Source organism: Prionailurus viverrinus, chromosome B3, assembly GCF_022837055.1.
Source record: "Prionailurus viverrinus isolate Anna chromosome B3, UM_Priviv_1.0, whole genome shotgun sequence".
In the NCBI taxonomy this organism is placed as follows: Eukaryota; Metazoa; Chordata; class Mammalia; order Carnivora; family Felidae; genus Prionailurus; species Prionailurus viverrinus.
In genome coordinates, this window is record NC_062566.1 from 104,660,905 (window position 1) to 104,678,552 (window position 17,648).

A 17,648-nucleotide genomic window follows, 5' to 3' on the forward strand; every position below is an offset into this window, starting at 1 on the left:
TATTTTTCCTAGTCTACTGGCAGAGAATAGAACAGCGGAGACTTCTCTGATGTTCTCATTGAGCCTTGTCTCCTGCAATCTTCGTGTCCCTCTGTTTTGGGTTTGTGCATTTCCAAGTGCTCCTCACTTTCTCTGAGGTCCAGTCCTGCATCTAGCATGTATTTCTGTCCTTTCCTCAATGGTTGAGCTTTCTCTTTTATTTTCTTCTCTTCTACTAACTTCAGTGGATTTTTACCAGTGCCCTACTATAGTTCTTGTTGCCCTTTCCCCTGTAGATTAAGGCTTTTGTACCACAGGAGAGATGGGAGAAAGTCTGGGAAATGTTTAATCAGTTGTTGCTATTCTTTCTCAGCACCAGGACAGAAGCTTTCTCAGAATTCTTTCATATTTTCCCCTTGTCTGTTTCGTGGAATTCATGGAGAATAAACCTGCAAGTGAGTGTTAAGCCTCCCATGTCTGCTTCATATTCTTACCATAGCCTACAACTGGCATTTGGTGATCCATTTAAATTTTTACTTGAATTATTTTACCTGGATTATCTGGTGTTTGAGCATATCTGCCTCAGGCGAATAAATACTGAGGTCCTATTTCTCCTGCAGATGTTTTTCTTTCTCCACATTTTTGGTTAGTTTGATCTGTAACATTAATTCTCTAATGTGTTCAAAACAAGTTGTTTATTAGCAGTTTTGTCCAGCTTTTTATTTGTTATAAGTGTAGGAGCAATGCTCTTTCCAGCTGTCCATATCTCTGAACTGGAGCTGGAATCACTAATGTCTGTTGGAAAGTAGTGTTAAGGTTTCCCCAATTCATTATTGGAAGACTCAACATAGAAAAGATGTCAGTTTCCATCAAACTGATCTATGGACTTATGTAATTTCTCTTAAAATACCAGTAAGGATATATTATTTTATTTTTGTTATTAAATTAATTTATTTATTTTGAGAGAGACAGAGAAAACAAACGGGGGAGAGGGACAGATGGAAAGAGAGAGATAATCCCAAGTAGGCTCCATTCTCAGCATGAGGCCTGAATAGGGCTCGATCCCATGACCCTGGGATCATGGCCTGAGCTGAAATCAAGAGTCGGATGCTCAACCAACTGAGCCACCCAGGTGCCCCTACCAGTAAGGGTATTTTAGACATAGTGTAAGCTTATTCTAAAACTTGTATGGAATGACAAAAGACAAGAGTATCTAAAACAATTTTGAAAAAGAATAAAGAAGCAATCACTCTATGCAATATTAATGCTTACTATATAGCTACATCACTCTAGAGAATGTGGTATTGGCAGAGAGACACAGGTCAATGGGACAGAATAGAGAACTCAGAAGTAAACCCACACAAATATGCCCAACTGAATTTTTTTTTTTACAAAGACACAAAAGCAACTCAATAGAGTATAGATAGACTTTTTGACAAATGGCACTGGAGTAATTGAATATCCATAGGGGGAGAAAAATAACCTCTTCCTACATGTCATACCTTATGCAAAAATTAACTCAAAATGGATCATGGTTTAAAATGTAAAATGTAAAACTAAAATCTTATAGAAAAAAATAGGATAATCTTTAGGCCCTGAGGCTTGCCAAAAATGTTTGTATATGACAACAAAGAACAACTCATTAAGGACAAATTGACAAATTGGGCCTCAATGAAGTATGACGACTTGTTCTGTGAAAGAAATGGCAAAGAGGAGGAGGAAATAAGGTACAGACTCAAAGAAAATGTTTTTAAATCACCTAAGAAAGGTCTTGTATCTAGGTTATTAAAAGAATTCTCAAAACTCAACAGCAAAAAAAACAATTCTATCTAAAAAAGGGCAAAAGAGGGGCACCTGGGTGGCTCAGTCGGTTAAATGGCCGACCTCGGCTCAGGTCATGATCTCGTGGTCCGTGAGTTCAAGCCCCGCGTTGGGCTCTGTGCTGACAGCTCGGAGCCTGGAGCCTGTTTCAGATTCTGTGTCTCCCTCTCTCTGACCCTCCCCCATTCATGCTCTGTCTCTCTCTGTCTCAAAAATAAATAAATGCTAAAAAAAAAAAAAAAAATTTTAAAAAAGGGCAAAAGGTATAAACAGACATTCTATTAGTTGTATGCAAACAAATAAGTACATAAAAAGGTTTTGAGCATTATTAGCCATTAGGGAAATGCAAATTAAAATCACAAGTTATCACTATACAGTAAGTGGCCAAAATGGAATGGCTATTGGAATGACTAAAATAAAGAGTAATGATACCAGGTTATATCAAATACAAGAATTTGTAGAAACTGGATTGTATATGGCTTTTTAAATGTAAAATTATACAGTTATTCTGTAAAATAGTTTGACAGTTTCTTATAAAAGTAAATATGCATTTACCGTATGACACAACAATTGTACCTCTGGGCACTTATCTAAAATGAAAACGTTTGTTCACACAAAACCCTGTATTTAAATGTTCAAAGTACCTTATTCCTGATAGATACCAATGATAAGGAATGGATTATTGATATATGCAACAACCTGGGTCAATCTCCAGGATATTATGCTGAATTCAAAACCAGTCTCAAAAGGTGATATACACTGTATGATTCCATTTATATATCATTATAGAAATTATAAAATTATGGATGTGGAGAACATGATAGTGATTCCCAGGTGATAGGAATGGGATGGAAGTTTGGTGTGGCCTAAAAGAATAATGAGGGAGCCTTTTGTAATGGAACAATTTTGTATCTTAACTGTGGTGGGTACACAAAATTACACATGTGACAAAATTGCATAGATCTGCACACACACACACACACACACGCACACACACACAGATGGATGCATGTAAAACCGTTGAAATCTGAATAAAATTGGCGGATTGTGCCAATGTCAGTATCCTCATTTTGATATTGCAAGATAGGTATGCAAGTTGTTAGGATTGGGAGAGTTAGGTCAAGGATACCCAGGATCTCTTTGTACATTTTTTTTAAAACTTACTATGAATCCATAATTATTGCAAAATTACAACTTTAAGAAAGGTTATATGGGTTATTATTTACCAGTCCATCATGTGTTATATATATAATTTTAATCATGAAACAAGCAATCTACAATTTCATTTGCATTGAAAAGCCACAAAGACTCAAAGATGATGTAGGTTAGTTTCAGTATAAATTGTCTTAGGACACATCTTACATCAAGGGAAATTATATGAATAATTAAAAAATGTAGGAAATTTAAAAGAAACATTCCTAAAGGGCTAAAAGGTAGATTTTAATACTTTAGCCAAAAGGAGTCTTTAAATGATAGCCAAATTAAACATCTATTTTGAAATCTAGCTTTGGGATTATAAATGTGTTAAATACTTTGTAAACTAAGCAGCTTATTAGAACTCATGGGGGAAAAAAAGAATGACTAAAGAAAAAGGCAAACACTTAAAAATATGCTGAAAATTCATAAAATGTAGATAAAAATACAATTCCACTTACCACTTGGTTTTGTGTTCCTGATAATCTCTAAAATTCTCTCTCCAGATAGACTGAAAGTTTAATGAGGGCATGTCCATAACTTTTAATATACTTTACATGGACTAAAATACTAAAACCCACATTCATTAAGATCTTATTAAAAACCTGATATATTTTTTCACTATTGAATATAATTTTCTTAATTCTCTGAGACTGTCATTAGTATTCCCATTGTGCAGATAAGAGAATTGAGGCTCAGAGAGTATAGATGCCTTGCCCAATTCACACAGCTACTAAGTAGATTCAGGATTCAAACACTAGTCTGACGCAAAAGGGAATGTTCCTTTCATTGTAATATTACCTTTTTTTCAATTACTTAATACAGAACTCTTCACAGTGCTGGTCAGATAGAACATCTAATTGAAATTAACATGTAATTGAAAATGATTGAGTACTCACGCTTAAGTTGTCCCTTTCCTATTATTGAAAGGACTAGTACTAAGCAGTGACTCAGAAGCAGCAAGGAAGGGAGTACTAAGAGTGAGTGGTGATGACCTTGGTAGGGAAGGATTTCCCCTGTGTTTCCACATGGGCACAGCATCAACTTTCTAACTGAACTGTGATCAAATTAATCATTGTGACAGGTTCCCGCCAGTTGACCTGACTGAATTGTCATTTCAGCAGGACCACTTAACTGGCTATGTGGTAGGTACACTCTTGGTTCCCTGGTGCCACCCTTCCCAAATGTAGACCCATTGAGGGGTCTGCACTGCTTACAGTTGGCCATCCACTGGAATGTCTGTTGTATCTGTATTCAGAACAGTACTTTTAGCACATGCCTGTTTCTCCCACAGAAAGTGTTAGATATTCATGGCTTTGAATGAAGAATGGTTAGTTCAAAAAGACCAAGAACAAAAAGAAAGCGCTACACTTCAGCTATTCAGTTCAGCAAATATTAAGTGCCTAATAATATGCAACAGGCACAGTACCACAAGCTAAAGTTTGCCAAAGACAGTTGTGGATCCTTTACTCACAGAATTTATTTTCTTCTCAACAAGGTGTATTTTCTCTCTCCTCTTGGTTTTCCTTTGATTCTCCACCAGGACTGACATTTTGGAGAGAGCGCCTCCAAAGAATAGGGTAGGCTTTAAATGGGGAGGCCATATTGCATAGCAGTTGAGTCCACTCATTTTAGAATCAAAGCAGGTATGGATTTGAAATGTGACTCATCCCTCATTTATAAGCTTTGTGATTTTAGGCAAGGGTCTTAAGCCTTCTGAGTTTCAAGCTTCTTATGTATAAAATGAAGATTATGATGCTAAGAAAAAAACCAATAGCTCAAAGAATAGAAATGGGGATTATAAAAGACTATGCATTTGAAACGCTTAGCCCAGTGTCTGTCATGTATAGTAAATATTAAATAATCAATGTCAGCAATTGTTAAGTACAAATGATGCCTTTGTGTATGCTTTGGCACAGCTGTCTATATTGCTTAGCGATCTTCTTCCTCCCAACCCTTGCCCCATGCAGGCTGTGAACCAAGTGTAGGCCATGATTACAGAAAGTAGGTGTGAATTGCTCAATATTTGTGTGATTTAACTAACAATGTCCCTTTCTGAAGTACTTTAGCTGTTTGAAGCAAAAATAATTGACGGGGGCAAAGAATCAAATGATCTTCTCTTTCCTTCCTTAATTAAATATTAAAGACAAAGCCTGACTGATGGCATGGGATGGCTGCTTTTGGCCTACGCTTCCTATGTTTAAAAAAAAAAAAGGAAATTAAAAAAAATTAAAGGTTTGAAAAATGGTGCTGGTTAGGACGTTGAATCTGCATCTCAAGGACTCTGTGAATATTCAAAATTGAGTGACTCTTTGGGTGGAGAAGTGCTACTTTTAGTTTACATTTAATCTTTCTGAGTAGTCCCTGTAGAAGAGTATGGAGACCTCTCTGAAAATTAAAAATAGAATTACCGTATGATCCATAATTCTACACCTGGGTATTTACCCAAAGAAAATAAAAACACTAATTTGAAAAGATATATGCACCCCATTGTTTATTGCAGCATTATTTACAATAGCCAAGATGTGGAAGTAGCCCAAGTGTCCACCAATAGATGAATGGATAGAGAAGATGTGGTGTGTCACACACACACATGCACACACACACACGCACACACACACACACGCACACACACACACACACACACACACACCCATCCACAATGGAATATTATTCAGCCATAAAAAGAATAAAATCTTGCCATTTGTAACAACATGGATAGATCTAGAGGATATAATGCAAAGTGAAATAAGTCAGAGAAAGACAAATACTATATTATTTCACTCATGTGGAATTTAAGGAACAAGAGAAGAGGGAAAAAACCAGGTTCTTAAATATAGAGAACAAACTGGTGCTTGCCAGGGGTGAGAGGGGTTGGGTGGGTGGGTGAATGAAATAGGTGAAGGGAATTAAGAGTATCCTATCATGATGAGTGCTGAGTAATGTGTAGAATCAGCACATTCCCTATATTATACACCTAAAAGTAATATAATATTGTATATTAATTATATTTGGATTAAATTAATTTTTTTTAAATCTTGCTGAGTAAATACATGTATGGACTTGTTGCAGTTTCTTGTGTAATGGTGTTATTGAGGCATAAATGTGATTCAGAAGACTACGCATACTTAAATTGCACAATATGGCTAGTTTGGACATATATGTATACACTCTTGCAATCATCATCATACTCAAGATTATGGACATCTGAAAATATTTCCTTGTGTCCCTTATTAATGCTGCCCTTCCCTCTCTGTTATTCATCCTCAGGAACTAACTTATTTTCCAACAGATTTAGATTATATTTTTTTTAGAATTTACATAAGTGGAACCATGAACTATGTACACATCTAACTGGCATTTTAAGATCCAACCTGATTATTTTCAGAATCACTCATGTTGTTTATTTCTTTTTATTGCTACATAGAATCCCATTGTATGGATATGCCACAGTTGATCTATTAATATTCACTAGTTGATGGATATTTGGATTGTTTCTAGTTTTTTACTATTACAAATCTTATTTAAACATTCAGACACAAGTCTTAAAATGGAGATATACTTTAATTTCCATTGGATAAAATCTTGGGAGTGGAATGGCTAGATCAGATAGTAAGTGTATATTTAACTTTACAGGAAATTGCCAAACTTTTTCAAATTGAATGCATTGTTTCACATTTGTACCACCAGTGTATGAGAGTTCTAGTTTTTTTAAATCCTCACCAAATTTTGTATCGATCCATCTTTTTAATTTTAGTTACTTTAATAAGTATGTACTAGTATCTCACTTTGTATTTCCCTGTAGCTAATGATGCTGAGCATTTTTATGTGCTTGTTAGTCATTCCTTTAATCATTTTAAAATTTTTTATTCTTTAAAATTTTACTTCCAACATAATTAACATATGATGTTAATTTAAGGTGTACAATATAATCACTTAATTATTTACAGTACTCAGTGCTCAGTAAGGTAATTGTACTCTTAATCCCCTTCACTTATTTCATCCATCCCTACCCGCTTTCCCTCTGGTAACCATCAGTTTGTTCTCTCTAGTTTCAGACTCTGTTTTTTGGTTTGTCTATTTATTTGTTTCATTCTAAATTCCATATATGAGTGAAATCATATGGTATTTGTCTTTTGATAACTGGCTTCACTTAGTAATATACCAACTAGACCCATTCATGTTATAAATGGCAAGATTTTATTTTTGTATGGCTAGGTAATATTGTATATGTTGTATATATAAACACACCATATCTTCTCTATCCTTTCATCTGTCAAGGGTTACTTCCACATCTTGGCTGTTGTAAATCCTGTTGCAATACAATGGGGTGCATGTATTTTCAAATTAGCGTTTTCATATTCTTTGGATAAATATACACCAGTGGAAACAATGGATCATATGGTAGTCCCATTTTTAACTTTTTGGGGAACACTCATACTGTTTTCCATACTGGCTATGCCAGTTTGCATTGCCACCAACAGAACACTAGGGTTCCTTTTTCTCCATACCCTCACCAACACTTGTTGGTTTTGATTTTAGCCATTCTGACAAGGGTGAGGTTATACTTCATTGTGGTGTTTGATTTGCATTTCTATGATGATTAGTGATCTTGAGTATCTTTTCATGTGTGTATTGGCCATCTGTATGTCCTCTTTGGAGAAATGTCTGTTCATGTCTTCTGATCATTTGTTAATTGGATTGTTTTTTTTTTCCAGTGTTGAGTTGTATATGTTATGTATTTTGGATACTAACACCTTATTCGATATATCATTTGAAAATGTCTTTTCCCATCCAGTAGATTGTCTTCTTGTTTTGTTGTTTACTTTGCTGTGTAGAAGTTTTTAATTTATATAGTCCCAATAGTTTATTTTTGCTTTTGTTTCCCTTGCCCGAGGAGATATATCTGGAAAAATATTGTTGTGGCAAATGTCTGAGAAATTACTGTCTGTGCTCTCTTCTAAGATTTTTATGGTTTCGGGTCCCATATTTAAACCATTTTGAGTTTATTTTTGTGTATGATGTAAGAAAGTTGTCCAGTTTTATTCTTTTGCATGTAGTGATCCAGTTTTCCCAACACCATTTGTGGAAGAGACTGTCTTTTTCCCGTTGCATATTCTTGCCTCCTTTGTTGAAGATTAATTGACCAGAAAATTGAGTGTTTGTTTCTGGACTCCGTATTCTGTCACATTGATCTGTGTGTCTAATACTACACTATATGCTAATACTACACTATTTTGTTTGTTATAGCTTTGTGGTATATCTTGAAATCTGGGATTGTGATACCTCCAATTTTGTTCTTCTTTTTTCAAGATTGCTTTGGGTATTTGGCTACTTTTGCGTTTCCATACAGATTTTAGAATTATTTGTTCTAGTTTGTGAAAAATGCTCATGGCATTTTGAAAGAGATTGCATTAAATTGTAGATTGCTTTGGGTAGTATGAACTTTTTAACCATATTTGTTCTTCCAATTCATGAGCATGTCCTATTTGTTTGTGTCATCTTAAATTTCTTTCATCTTTTTAAAATAGTTTTCAGAGTGCAGGCCTTTCAATCCTTTGGTTAAGTTTTTCCCTAGGTATTTTGTTATTTTTGGTACAATTGTAAATGAGATTGTTCTCTAAATTTCTCTTTCTGCTACCTTAATATTAGTGTATAGAAATGCGATGGATTTCTGTATATTTGTTTTGTATACTGTGACTTTATAGATTCATTGATCAGTTTTAGTAGTTTTTTAGTGGAATCTTTAGGGTTTTCTATATATAGTATAATGTCATCTGCATATGGTGAAAGTTTTATTTTTTCCTTCACAATGTGAATGCCTTTTATTTCTTTTGGTTGTCTGATTGTTGTCACTAGGACTTACAGTAAGTACTATGTTGCATGAAAGTGGTGAGAATGGGCATCCTTGTCTTGTTCCTGATTTTAGGAGAAAAGCCCTCAGTTGTTTACCATTGAGTATGACGGTAGTTGTGGATTTCTGTTAACATATTGTTGAGGATTTTTATCATGAATGATGTTGTATTTTGTAAAATGCTTTTTCTGTATCCATTGAAACAATCATATGGTTTTTATCTTTTCTCTTGTTGATGTGATGTATCATGTTGATTGTTTTGAAAATATGGAACCACCCTTGCATCCTGGCAATACATCTCACTTGATCCCAGTAATGAACTTTTGAATGTATTCTTGGATTCGGTTACCTACTGTTTGGTTGAAGATTCTTGCATCTATGTTCTTCAGAAATAGTGGCCTGTAGTTCTCTTTTTTTATAGTGTCTATCTGGCTTTGGTATCAGGGTAATGGATGCCGTGTACAATGAATTTCCTTCCTCTTCTGTTTTTTGGCATAGTTTGAGAAGAATACATATTACTCTTCTTTAAATCTTTAGTGGGATTCACCTGTGAAGCCATCTGGTCTTGGACTTTTGTGTGTTGGGATTTTTGTGGTTACTTGTTTAATTTCATTGCAGTAATTGGTCTGTTCAAAATTCCTATTTCTTCCTGATTCAGTTTTGGGAGGTCACATGTTTTTAGGCATTTGTCCCTTTCTTCTAGGTTGTCCAGCTTGTTGTCATATAATTTTTCATAATATTTCTTAAAATCCTTTGTATTTCTGTGGTGTTGTTACTTCTCTTTCATTTGTGATTTTTTTTCATTTGAGCCCTTTCTTTCTCTCTCTCTCTCTCTATCTCTCTCTCTCATCTCCCCCGGCCCCTCTATTTTGTTGATCTTTTGAAATAACCAGCTCCTGGTTTCATTGACCTGCTCTATTGCTTTCTGTTTGTTTGTTTCTATTAAATTTATTTCTACTGTAATCTTTTTTTTTAATTTTTTTTCAACGTTTTTTATTTATTTTTGGGACAGAGAGAGACAGAGCATGAATGGGGGAGGGGCAGAGAGAGAGGGAGACACAGAGTCGGAAACAGGCTCCAGGCTCCGAGCCATCAGCCCAGAGCCTGACGCGGGGCTCGAACTCACGGACCGTGAGATCGTGACCTGGCTGAAGTCGGACGCTTAACCGACTGCGCCACCCAGGCGCCCCATATTTCTACTGTAATCTTTAACCTTTATTATTTCCTTTCTTCTACTGGTTTTTGGTTTTGTTCTTTTTGTAGGTCTTTTAGGTATAAGGTTTGGTTGTTTGATATTTTTCTTCCTGAGGTAGGACTGTATTGCTGAAAACTTCCCTCTTAGAACAACTTTTGCTGCATCTTAAAGATTTGGGATTGTTATGTTTTCATTTTCATTTTTATTCATGTAATTTTTATTTCCTCTTTGATAGTTGACCCATTCACTCTTAGTAGCATGCTATTTAACCTCCGTGTATTAGTGTTCTTTGCAGATTTTTTCTTCTGGTTTATTTATAGTTTCATAGCATTGTGATCAGAAAAGATGCATGGTATGACCTCAGTCTCTTTGAATTTGTTGAAACTTGTTTTGTAGAGAATTTTGCAATCATGTTTGTAAGAAATATTGGCCTGTAGTTCTCTTTTTTAGTAGAGTCTTTGTCTGGTTTTGGAATCAGGGTAATACTGGCTTTATAGAAGGAATTTGGAAGTTTTCCTTCCATTTCATTTTTTTTGGAATTGTTTGAAAAGAATAAGTATTAACTCTTCTTTAAAGGTCTGGTAGAAGCCATCTGGCCCTGGACTTTTGTTTTCTGGGAGATTTTTGACTACTGTGGCCTAACGTGATCTATTCTAGAGAATGTTCCACGCTGCTTGAAAAGAATGTGCATTCTGCTGTTTTAGGATGGAATGTTCTGAATATATCCGTTAGATACATCTGGTCCAATGTGTCATTAAAGCCGTGTTTTCTTGTTTAGATGGTCTATCTCTTTATGTAAGTGGGGTGTTAAAATTACTTACCATTATTGTATTATTACCTATTACTTCCTTTATGTTTGTTATTTGATGCTTTACATATTTGTGTGCTTAAAGAATTACAATTGTTTTATCCTCTTGTTGGAGTGTTCCTTTCATGGTCATATAGTGTCCTTCTTTGTGTCTCGTTATAGTCTTTGTTTCAATGTCTATTTTGTTTGATGTAGGTATTGCTACCCTGGCTTTCCATTCACTTTCATTTGCATGATAAATGCTTTTCCATCCCTTCACTTTCAATCTTCATGTTTTTGAGGTCTGAAATGAGTATCGTGTAGGCAGCATACAGATGAGTCTTATTTTTTTTTATCCATTCTGTCACCCTATATCTTTTGATTGGAGCAATTTAATTCATCAATGTAATGGAGTAATTGTTGATAGGTATGTACTTATTGCTATATTGTTATTAGTTTTGTGTTTGTTTTTTTAAGTTCTTCTCTATTCCTTTTTTCTCTTGCTGTTGTCTCTCATCATTTGCTGGCTTTCTTTACTGATATACTTGAATTCCTTTGTCTTTATATTTTGTGTATCTGTTACCAGTTTTTGTTTGTGGTTACCATTTAGTTATCTTATGCGTATATCCATCTATATTAATTTTGAACCCATTTTTTAATATGAAATTTATTGTCCAATTGGTTTCCATACAACACCCAGTGCTCATCCCAACAGGTGCCCTCCTCAATGCCCATCACCCACTTTCCCCTCCCTCCCACCTCCCGTCAACCCTCAGTTTCTTCTCAGTCTTTAAGAATCTCTTATTGTTTGCCTCCCTCCCTCTCTAACTTTTTTTCCTCCTTCCCCTCCCCCATGGTCTTCTGTCAAGTTTCTCAGGATCCATATAAGAGGGAAAACATATGGTATCTGTCTTTATATGTATGACTTATTTCACTTAGCATAACACTCTCTAGTTCCATCCACATTGCTACAAAAGGCCATATTTCATTCTTTCTCATTGCCAAGTAGTATTCCATTGTATATATAAACCACAACTTCTTTATCCATTCATCAGTTGTTGGACATTTAGGTTCTTTCCATAATGTGGCTGTTGTTGAAAGTGCTGCTTTAAACATTGGGGTATAGGGTACAGGGTGCCCCTATGCATTAGCACCCCTGTATCCCTTGGGTAAATTCCTAGCAGTGCTATTGCTGTGTTATAGGGTAGACCTATTTTTAATTTTTTGAGGAACCTGCATACTGTTTTCCAGAGTGGCTGCACCAGTTTTCATTCTCACCAACAGTGCAAGAGGGTTCCCGTTTCTCCACATCCTCTCCAGCGTCTGTAGTCTCCTGATTTGTTCGTTGCAGCCACTCTGACTGGCGTGAGGTGATATCTGAGTGTGGTTTTGATTTGTATTTCCCTGATGAGGAGTGACGTTGAGCATCTTTTCATGTTCCTGTTGGCCATCTGGATGTCTTCTTTAGAGAAGTGTCTATTCATGTTTTATGCCCATTTCTTCACTGGATTATTTGTTTTTCAGGTGTGGAGTTTGGTGAGTTTTCTTATAGATTTTGGATACTAGCCCTTTATCCGATATGTCATTTGCAAATATCTTTTCCCATTCTGTTTGTTGCCTTTTAGTATATTGATTGTTTCCTTTGCAGTGCATAAGATTTTTATCTTCATGAGGTCCCAATAGTTCATTTTTGCTTTTAATTCCCTTGCCTTTGGAGATGTGTCAAGTAAGAAATTGCTGTGGCTGAGGTCAGAGAGGGTTTTTCTTGCTTTCTCCTCTAGGGTTTTGATGGTTTCCTGTCTCACATTCAGGTCCTTCATCCATTTTGAGTTTATTTCTGTGAATGGTGTGAGAAAGTGGTCTAGTTTCAACCTTCTGCATGTTGCTGTCCAGTTCTCCCAGCACCATTTGTTAAAGAGACTGTCTTTTTTCCATTGGATGTTCTTTCCTGCTTTGTCAAAGATTAGTTGGCTTACTTTTGTGGGTCCAATTCTGGAGTCTCTGTTCCATTGGTCTATGTGTTTGTTTTTGTACCAATACCATGCTGTCTTGATGATTACAGCTTTGTAGTAGAGGCTAAAGTCTGTGATCATGATGCCTCCCACTTTGGTCGTCTTCCTCAATATTACTTTGGCTATTCAAGGTCTTTTGTGTTTCCATACAAATTTTAGGATTGCTTGTTCTAGCTTCGAGAAGAATGCTGGTGCAATTTTGATTGCAATTTTGATTGGGATTGCATTGAATGTGTAGATTGCTTTGGGTAGTATTGACATTTTAACAATATTTATTCTTCCAATCCATGAGCACGGAATGTTTTTCCATTTCTTTGTATCTTCTTCAGTTTCCTTCATAAGCTTTCTATAGTTTTCAGCATACAGATCTTTTATATCTTTGGGTAGGTTTATTCCTAGGTATTTTATGATTCTTGGTGCAATTGTGAATGGGATCAGTTTCTTTGTCTTTCTGTTGTTTCATTATTAGTGTATAAGAATGCAGCTGATTTCTGTACATTGGTTTTGTATCCTGCCACTTTGCTGAATTCATGTATCAGTTCTAGCAGACTTTTGGTTGAGTCTATCTGGTTTTCCATGTATAGTATCATGTGATCTGCAAACAGTGAAAGTTTAACTTCATCTTTGCCAATTTTGATGCCTTTGATTTCCTTTTGTTGTCTGATTGCTGATGCTAGAACTTCCAACACTATGTTAAACAGTAGCGGTGAGAATGGACATCCCTGTCGTGTTCCTGATCTCAGGGGGAAAGCTCTCAGTTTTTCCCCATTGAGGATGATATTAGCTGTGGGCTTTTCATAAATGGCTTTTATGATGTTTAAATATGTTCCTTCTATCCTGAGTTTCTCGAGGGTTTTTATTAAGAAAGGATGCTGAATTTTGTCAAATGCTTTTTCTGCATCGATTGACAGGATCATATGGTTCTTATATTTTCTTTTCTTACTGTGATGTATCACATTGATTGATTTGCAAATGTTGAACCCGCCCTGCAGCCCAGGAATGAATCCCACTTGTTCATGGTGAATAATTCTTTTTATATGTTGTTGAATTCGATTTGCTAGTATCGTGTTGAGAATTTTTGCATCCATCTTCATCAGAGATATTGGCCTGTAGTTCTCTTTTTGTGCTGGGTCTCTGTCTGGTTTGGGTATCAAAGTAATGCTGGCTCCATAGAATGAGCCTGGAAGTTTTCCTTCCCTTTCTTTTTTCGGAACAGCTTGAGAAGGATAGGTATTATGTCTGCTTTAAATGTCTGGTAGAATTCCCCAGGGAAGCCATCTGGTCCTGGACTCTTATTTGTTGGGAGATTTTTGATAACTGATTCAATTTCACTGCTGGTTATGGGTCTGTTCAAGTTTTCTATTTCTTCCTGTTTGAGTTTTGGAAGCGTGTGGGTGCTTAGGAATTTGTCCATTTCCTCCAGGTTGTCCAGTTTGTTGGCATACCATTTTTCATAGTATTCCCTGATAATTGCTTGTATTTCTGAGGGATTTGTTGTAATAATTCCATTTTCATTCATGATTTTATCTATTTGGGTCATCTCCCTTTTCTTTTTGAGAAGCCTGGCTAGAGGTTTATCAATTTTATTTTTTTCAAAAAACCAACTCTTGGTTTCATTGATCTTCTCTACAGTTTTTTTTTACATTCTGTATTGTTTATTTCTGCTCTGATCTTTATTATTTTTCTTCTGCTGCTGGGTTTGGGTTGTTTGCTGTTCTGCTTCTATTTCCTTTAGGTGTGCTGTTAGATTTTGTATTTGGGATTTTTCTTATTTCTTGAGATAGGCCTTGATTGCAATGTGTTTTCCTCTCAGGACTGCCTTTGCTGCACGCATCCCAAGGCATTTGGATCGTTATATTTTCATTTTCATTTGTTTCCATATATTTTTAAATTTCTTCTTTAATTGCCTGGTTGACCCATTCATTCTTTAGTAGGATGTTCTTTAACATCCATGCTTTTGGAGGTTTTCCAGATTTTTTTCCTGTGGTTGATTTCAAGTTTCATAGCATTGTGGTCTGATAGTGTGCTTGGTATGATCTCAATTCTTGTATACTTATGAAGGGCTGTTTTGTGACCCAATATGTGATCTGTCTTGGAGAATGTTCCATGTGCACTCGAGAAGAAAGTATATTCTGTTGCTTTGGGATGCAGAGTTCTAAATATATCTGTCAAGTCCATCTGATCCAATGCATCATTCAGGGCCCTTGTTTATTTATTCTGTGTCCAGATGATCTATGCATTGTTGTAAGTGGGGTATTAAAGTCTCCTGCAATTACCACATCCTTATCAATAAGGTTGTTTATGTTTGTGATTGTTTTATACATTTGGGGGCTCCCGTATTTGGCTCATAGACATTTATAATTGTTAGCTCTTCCTGATGGATAGACCCTGTATTATTATATAATGCCCTTCTTTATCTCTTGGTACAGCCTTTAATTTAAAGTCTAGTTTGTCTGATATAAATATGGCTACTCCAGCTTTCTTTTGACTTCCAGTAGCATGATGGATAGTTCTCCATCCCCTCACTTTCAATCTGAAGATGTCCTCCAGTCTAAAATGAATCTCTTGTAGACAGCAAACAGATGGGTCTTATTTTTTTTTAATCCATTCTGATACCCTGTATCTTTTGGTTGGAGCATTTAGTCCATTTACATTCAGTGTTACTATTGAAACATACAGGTTTAGAGTCATTGTGATGTCTGTAGGTTTCATGCTTGTAGTGATGTCTCTGGTACTTTGTGGTCCTTGTCACATTTCACTCACAGAGTCCCCCTTAGGATCTCTTGTAAGGCTGGTTTAGCGGTGATGAATTCCTTCAGTTTTTGTTTGGGAAGACCTTTATCTCTCCTTCTTTTGTGAATGACAGACTTGCTGGATAAAGGATTCTTGGCTGCATATTTTTTCTGTTCATCACATTGAACATTTCCTGCCATTCCTTTCTGGCCTGCCAATTTTCAGCAGATAGGTCTATTACTACCCTTATGTATTACCTTTGTATGTTAGGGCCTGTTTATCCCTCGCTGCTTTCAAAATTCTCTCTTTATCCTTGTATTTTGCCAGTTTCACTGTGATATGTTGTGCAGAAGATCAATTCAAGTTATGTCTAAAGGGAGTTCTCTGTGCCTGTTGGATTTCAATGCCTGTTTCCTTCCCCCAGATCAGGGAAGTTCTCAGCTATGATTTATTCAAGTACATCTTCAGCCCCTTTCTCTCTCTCTTCTTCTTCTAGAATTCCTATGATGTGGATATTTTTCTGTTTGATTGTATCACTTAGTTCTCTAATTCTCCCCTCATACTCCTGGATTTTTTTTTTCTCTCTCCTTTTCTCAGCTTCTTCTTTTTACCATAATTTTATCTTCTAATTCACCTATTCTCTCCTCTGCCTCTTCAATCTGTGCTATGGCCACCTCCATTTTATTTTGCACCTCATTTAAGAATGTTTTTAGCTCCTCGTGACTATTTCTTAGTCCCTTAATTTCTGTAGCAATAGATTCTCTGCTGTCCTCTATGCTTTTTTCAAGCCCAGCAACTAATTTTATGACTATTATTCTAAATTCTTGTTCCTTTATATTGCTTAAATTAGTTTTGATCAATTCGTTAGCTGTTGCTACTTCCTGAAGTTTCTTTTGAGGAGAACTCTTTCGTTTCATCATTTTGGGTATTCCCTGCGGTATCTCCAAACTGCAGGGCACTTTCCCTGTGCTGTCTGGAGAAACTTGTGTTGGTGGGTGGGGCTGCAGTTGGACCTGATGTCTGCCCCCAGCCCACCACTGGGGCCACAGTCAGACTGGTGTCTACCTTATCTTCCCCTCTCCCAGGAGTAGGACTCACTGTGGTTTGGTGTGGCCCCTGTCTGGGCTGCTTGCACACTGCCAAGCTTGTGGTGCTGCTTTGATGGGTTCTGGCCAAGGTCATATTAGACAGGATGGATCCGCAAGGTGCACAGGGGCAGGAGGGGCAGGCTTAGCTCACTTTGCTGTCAGTGGTCCCCTGTGGGAGGGGCCCTGCAACACCAGGAGGGAGGCAGGCCCGTCAGAGGGATGGATTCACAGAAACATAGCATTGGGTGTTTGTGTGGTGCAAGCAAGTTTGGTGACGGGAACTGGTTCCCTTTGGAATTTTGGCTGGGGGATGGGAAATGGAAATGGTGCTTGCCAGCGCCTTTGTTCCCCCGCCAAGCTGAGCTCTGTCTTCCTGGGCTCAACAACTCTCCCTCCTGGTGTCCTCTCACCCTCCCCACTCTCCAAGAGCAGAGCTGTTGACTTTAACATTCCAGATGTTAAGTCCGGCTGTCTGTCAGAACTCACGGAGTTTGGCCCCTCCGCTTTTGCAAGCCAGACTTCAGGGGCTCTGCCTTGCCAGGCAGGCTGCCCTTCCACTGCCCCAGCTCCCTCCCGCCAGTCTGCGTAGCACACACCGCCTCTCTGCCCCTCCTACCCTCTTCCGTGAGCCTCTTGTCTACTCTTGGCTCCAGAGAGTCTGTTGTGCTAGTCTTCTGGTGGTTTTCTGGGTTATTTAGGCAGATGTGGGTGGAATCTAAGCAATCAGCAGGACAAGGTGAGCCCAGAGTCCTCCTATGCTGCCCTATTTCTCTATAGTTCTCTTGAACCCATATTAAAAGCACTACATTTTTACTGCCCCCATCATGTTTTAGGTACTGTGGTGTCATAATTTACATCATTTTATTTTGTGAGTCCTTTGAGTGATTTTTATAAATATAGTTGATTTTACTGCTTTTATAATTTCTACTTTTCTTACTTCTGTTTATGGTTTTCCTTTCCACTTAAAAAAATGTCCTTTAATATT